The following is a 6,090-nucleotide window of genomic DNA, read 5'->3' as shown; positions in this document are numbered from 1 at the left end:
AATGTCGAATAAGTAACTTCGCTCTGCTTTTTTTCAATTTTCAGCCACAACAGAGAGCACTCCGATTCCGGTAACAAATTCGGCTGGTTGTAAGTAAATAAATAACGTGTAATATATTTTGATGCAAAAAGCATAGCAAATGTGTATCTTGTAGTATTTTTCAAGCTTTAGCGTAATTCAATTTTACTTAAGAACTTAGTCATATTTTTTGCATCTAATTACAAATATGCAAATTCTATATCATGAAAGTATATCAATTTATAAGGGAGGGTTGCAAATAAGATTTCAAAATTGTAATTTGATTTACTGGTAAAGAGTTAATTATTTACAGATTAACATAATAGCAAACACCGATTTGACATACCAGAAGTTACACGTATAAAACAAATTTATTTTTATCTTTGTTTGCTAATATCTATGGATTAGCTCCCATTGCAATGTTGCTCTGTAAACATATGTAAAAGAGCTGAACGTGTAAAGTCCAAAGAGGAGAGCATCTAATATAACAAGCCAAAGTAAAAATAAATCCACAATAATTAATATGTTTTCCAAAGGCTTCCCCTCTACAACAACAAAAAAAATATTAAAAAAAAACATTTCAGAAATTATTTATCGGACGTAAGTTGCATAATTTACTCGTAGTATATTGTAAATAAGAAATATTTCCGAAGGAAAAGTGCCAATAACAGAAAATTTTACATTTCTGAAATGACATGTAAAAATGAATACAGAAACACGTTATAACAGGAATCAATCAACTACCACGCGCCACAATTTTTTTTAATTTCATATGAAATGGTATTTAACATTTATAGTTATATATAGAACAAGATCTGTAATAAAATTGCTTATTTACTCTATGCAATATTTTTTGGAATTTTTTTCAACCATAATATGCTACGATTGTAGAAGCTGTACAAACGAATATTGCAAAAGTGCAGTAGGATGGTCGGCTCCCTTCCGTCTTTCTGTATATTGTTCAAGTGATTGTTTCACTTGGACTTTGCATTATGACGGTAGAACAGGTAGGTTGACTGTATTTAGAGACTGTAGCTGCTTCAAATAATGTAAAGATGTACTCATTGGACATTCCAATTTAGAAGTCCATGTCAATGTCTTGAATAATAGAGAAGAAAGTGGAACGGGTACTATGTGAAATTGATTTAAAAAAAACAACAACAACAACAACAACAAATAAACAGTCAAAGGCAGTCTATTTATCTTCAATGTACGGTGAGAAATGTTTCACACCTCCTCTTCCCGTGACGATAAAACTCATCTCAGAAGAGGTATTTGTCCAATGCTTAAATAGGTTACATAACAAACAAAGTACAGTACAGTCTCCATTACTTAGGATTACTACAAGTTACTTACATGCCAGTTCCATAATTCAGTAGAGCTTATTACAAGATATCCACAGCACTTCTTAATTCTAAAAAGATAGCATTAATTAGTGAAGTGGTATTTTTGTGATATCAATAATTTTGTCATTTTTTGTAAATGAGTAATCAAGGGAACCAAGGTTATAGCGGTAATCAAAAGAATTTAATCCAGGGACAAAGACCAGACATGGAAAACAGACATACACAACAAAGAACATAAAGTAACTAAAATCATACATACAAAGTAACAAAAGTAAATGAGCAACTCGAACTCCACTAAAAACTAGGAGCATGGACCAGGTGAACCGGTAGGGTAAGCGTCCTCTGCTTTTCTAGAAACACCCGTCGAGTTGTTCATAAAAAGTCAAGTCCGGGGTAGAGAAACGAGGAAAGGAAAACTATGACACGTTGAATAAATCAGTTTTCATGGTGCAGATGGATACACAGTAACGATCCACGAGTTAATGATGACGACCATAAAACTTCTGTAGTGATGACTTCAATCTTGTAACAACATAACCCTGTTCCAGAAGCCTATTTGTTAGAATTCTAGCGCGATACAAAAAGTCTGCGTAGTTTCGGCAAGTTCTGGCATAACGTATGAGTTGTGATATGAACACTCCATACGCAGTTGCCGGATGAAAGGAAAGTTGATAATTCTGAATGAAAAGTCATCACGTTTGTCGTAAAGTTTGGTCAATAGTTTTCCTTTACCATCGATTTCTAAGTGTAGGTCAAGATATGAGGCTGACTTCACAGTGTCTGTAGTATCCTTTATCTCAAGTTCTTTTGGGTAGATGCGATGTATCAAATCCCCGAAATTAGGATTGTTTAAAGATAATACGTCATCTATATAGCGGAAACTGAGATTGAAGGATATAGCCAAACCTTTGTAAATCTTTTGAAATGATCAAAATACGGAAAACCATAATGTAAAAGTTTTCAGTTTTAGAGGTATCGATTAATATCGATTTTAATTTGGACGGTTAACGAAATTATATATAAAGGGTTGGTCATGCAAAAAAAACAGGCTAAAGTTAGGACATGACTGATTTTTTTTTAAACAACAATTTTAAATCTCAAAGTTGAATATTTAATTTTTTAAGAAACTGTTTTAAATTAATATATGTTTTGGATATGATATATATTGCTATTGTAACGGTTTTTATTTTATTTGTTATTACGAATAATGTTACGTCCATTTGTCCGTTTTTCCGTTTTTTTTTTTTTTGTTTTTGTTTTTTTTTGTTTGTTTGTTTTTTGTTTTGTTTTGTTTTTTTTTATTATTACGATATCTAAGTGTTAACTAGATTTGATCTAGATACATTTACAATTCCTTTTATGTTTCAACCGTTCGATGATATATGTTCGAATTTGACGACGGTATTAAGTTCCTGTCTATGCCAAATTTGAAATAATGCAGTGGTGTATGTTATTGTATGCACAGTGGAATTCCATTTTAGCACTTGTTTTGATAATACGCCTTACAAAAGACTTTTTTTCAATATTTCCGATTAGCTGTATGAAAATAAGCGGATCTGATTAACTACTTAGACCGTTCTTGCCTGTATCAAAGTTAAAATCGTACTCTGTCTCACGCTATATTTTATAATAGCTACTATAAAACTGGTATTTTTTTGTATTTCAGAACAAATCGAAGGATGTTCTTCTGGAACTCACAAAGTTGATGAGGATTTATGTAGTGAAAATAGAGGCAACAGAGCAATACTGCTATTTTCTCACACTTTTACCCTTGTAATAACTTTAGTAATGTATTGTTTTTTGTCTAATTTCATAAATACATAATATCATTATAGCATGATATGTTCTTTTTTGTTTGGTGCTGAATATAGTTCATATGACGGTATATACGTACTTAAAAGTATTCATCTTTTTGACCATGCGTAATTGCTTTAAAGATCTTTTTTTCTTTTTAGAATAATTGGTTTTTGTTGTTGTCAATGTTTTCAAAAATAATTCAAGAGACAACAATACTTTTTTAAGAAAAATTATTCTTTGTATCCGTCACATCTACTTTAAAAAACACCAACTCCCATTTTTTCACTTATTTATTTATTTATTTTTTTATTTTTTTTTTGAGTTTTTAAAACTGTGTACTTTAAATAACATATGACATTAATTTAAGTTTGTCAAGTTCTCAATTGACTCGTTGTAGATTAAAGGTTTTATTCATTTTCAAACACTGGTTTTATGATTTCTTCTCTTAATGATTCTGTTGGGGTGTGATGTCAACCAAATAAGATCGTACCAGATACTTATTTTCCTAATATCTGGTTTTTGTTTTCATATGTATAAATTTTGGATTTTTATTTTTAGTTTTTAACAGTTTATCATAGGCTTTTGGTGTCAACAATATTTGGAAAAAAAAATCACACTTATCGTCATCTACTTGTATGAATTAACATTAACATGTACATGACAGTAGATAATCATCAATTTGATAATTTAAAAAAGTAATATTAAAATTAATGATCTTATGCAATGTCATTTGATACCCAAAAATCGAATAAAAGCAACGATGTGAAATTTAATTATAGTATAGTTTATTGTTCAAATATCTGTCGATAAGATTATTAAACTACATAGGGTATAAATTGTTACCGATGCATCATATTGACATTTTCTGCGCATTATAATTTAGTTTCACATTTTTATTAACAACAAACATTTTCTCTTTTTTCGTAAACAAGTGCATTACATGAGCGCTTTTCAGTTCCAATTGAACTGTTTTCTGTAATTTATAAAAGTTAATACACTCCTGTGGTGATTTATGATTTTGTTATCCTCTTCAGAATTGTCACTACACACATCACAACACAACGTCCTTGTTCATTTTGTTCTGTGAATAGAGTGCAAAGGGTTGTATTTTAAAAGAAGGGCACTTTTTCACAATGTACTCATTTCGTACTTGACGAGACAGACATTGAAATTCAAGACACACTAACATATAGAGAAGGCAATACTAATACAATATGTAATACAAAGAAAATATTTGATTGCGTCTTTTTTCCATACACTTTAAATGTACAATATGGGAATACAGTTTCGTTATCTTTTTTCTGCATAAATTATACATATTAACTGTAAAGAAAAAAACCTTTTGTGTTTTGTAACCTTAAAATGGATATTAAAGATTTAAATATCAATGTAAACTCTGTTTAAAAATATAAGCAATGTTGTAATTTAAAGCGCGTTTTCATGGGTTCCATCTATTTCTAAAATTTTATGCCTGATTTATAACTTATTTATAAAAAAAAGTATTTAAAAAATTAAACCAAAAAAGGCATTTAACGCCTTTTATAGTAATTCACTGCAATAAAACAGTTTATTGGTTCAGGAATACACACGGCTAAAAATCGTAACTAGTATGTGTTAGCAGAAATTAAAAAGATCTTATAAAGTCTTACAGTATTTGTAAGTAAAATGATATTTTTTATGCTTGGACCTACCAATGATGTGTACTAAAAGACCCAAATTATCGGAGAAAAAATAGACCAAAGAGTCCTTAATAGGACAACTCAGATAAAGTAAAATCCAAGTACATGAGCTAAATGTGAAAACTGAAGACAATCGGCACACACAATATAACAAATAGCATAAAATACAATAACATATAAAACTGGAAAACAATACAAAAACAAAAGCATTAGCAATATGAAATTCCAGGAAAAAAACGAGAGTGACATCAGATACTCCAGATCCGCCAGCGATATCTATCCAAAAACGCCTTGACGCCTTAAATCATTTAGTGTACATTGTTCTCATATCATGTCTGTTTATATTTAACTTATATGAACTGAGTATACATAGTAACAGATGGATTTTTTTTACTTGACCAGAAAGAAAAGTTTTGTAGGCATCTTTTTTATTAATTAAAGAGGTATGGACTATTAAAGCTTAAAATTGACCCGAAATTTAAAAAAAAATTCTTTCTCCAGTTCAAAATGTGTTTTATGTGCATTTAAACATCTGATAGACATAAATCATTTCCAAATTCAAATAAAGAAATGATATCATGAAAATTGTATTTAAAATATTGATAAAAAAATTATGCTACTTTTCCCTCTTTTGATGCGTCAAATCCCTAAACCAAAGTGTCCTTTTGATATGTTTTGTATAACTTCTTTGTATACTTTGCATCTACCCCAAAGAAGTTGAGAAAAAGAAATCTACAGACAGAGTGAGATCAACCTCATATCTTGACCTACACTTAGAAATCGATAGTAAGGCTAAGTGAAGACTTTTCATTCAGCATTTTCAAATTTCCTTTTATTTGTGGCAATATCTCTTCAGCACCGGCGTATGGAATGTTCATATCACAACTGATACGTTATGCCAGAGCTTGCCAAAACTACGCAAACTTTATGTATCGCGCTAGAATTCTAACAAATAGGCTTCTGGAACAGGGTTCTGTTGCTACAAGATTGAAGTCATCACTACAGAAGTTTTATGGATTGTCACGGTGTATCCATCTGCGCCATGAAAACTGATTTATTCAACGTGTCATAGTTTTCCTTTCCTCGTTTGTCTACCCCGGACTTGACTTTTTATGAGCAACTCGGTGGATGTTTCTAGAAAAGCAGAGGACGCTTACGCTTACCACCTGGTCCATTCTCCCAGTTTTTAGTGGAGTCCGAGTTGCTCATTTGCTTTTGTTACTTTGTATGTATGATTTTGTTACTTTATG

The sequence above is a fragment of the Perna viridis genome, chromosome 1 (assembly GCF_037379345.1).
Source record: "Perna viridis isolate PV_CMFRI_1.1 ecotype Kerala chromosome 1, ASM3737934v1, whole genome shotgun sequence".
Taxonomy (NCBI): Eukaryota; Metazoa; Mollusca; class Bivalvia; order Mytilida; family Mytilidae; genus Perna; species Perna viridis.
Note: the sequence above shows the minus strand (reverse complement) of the source record.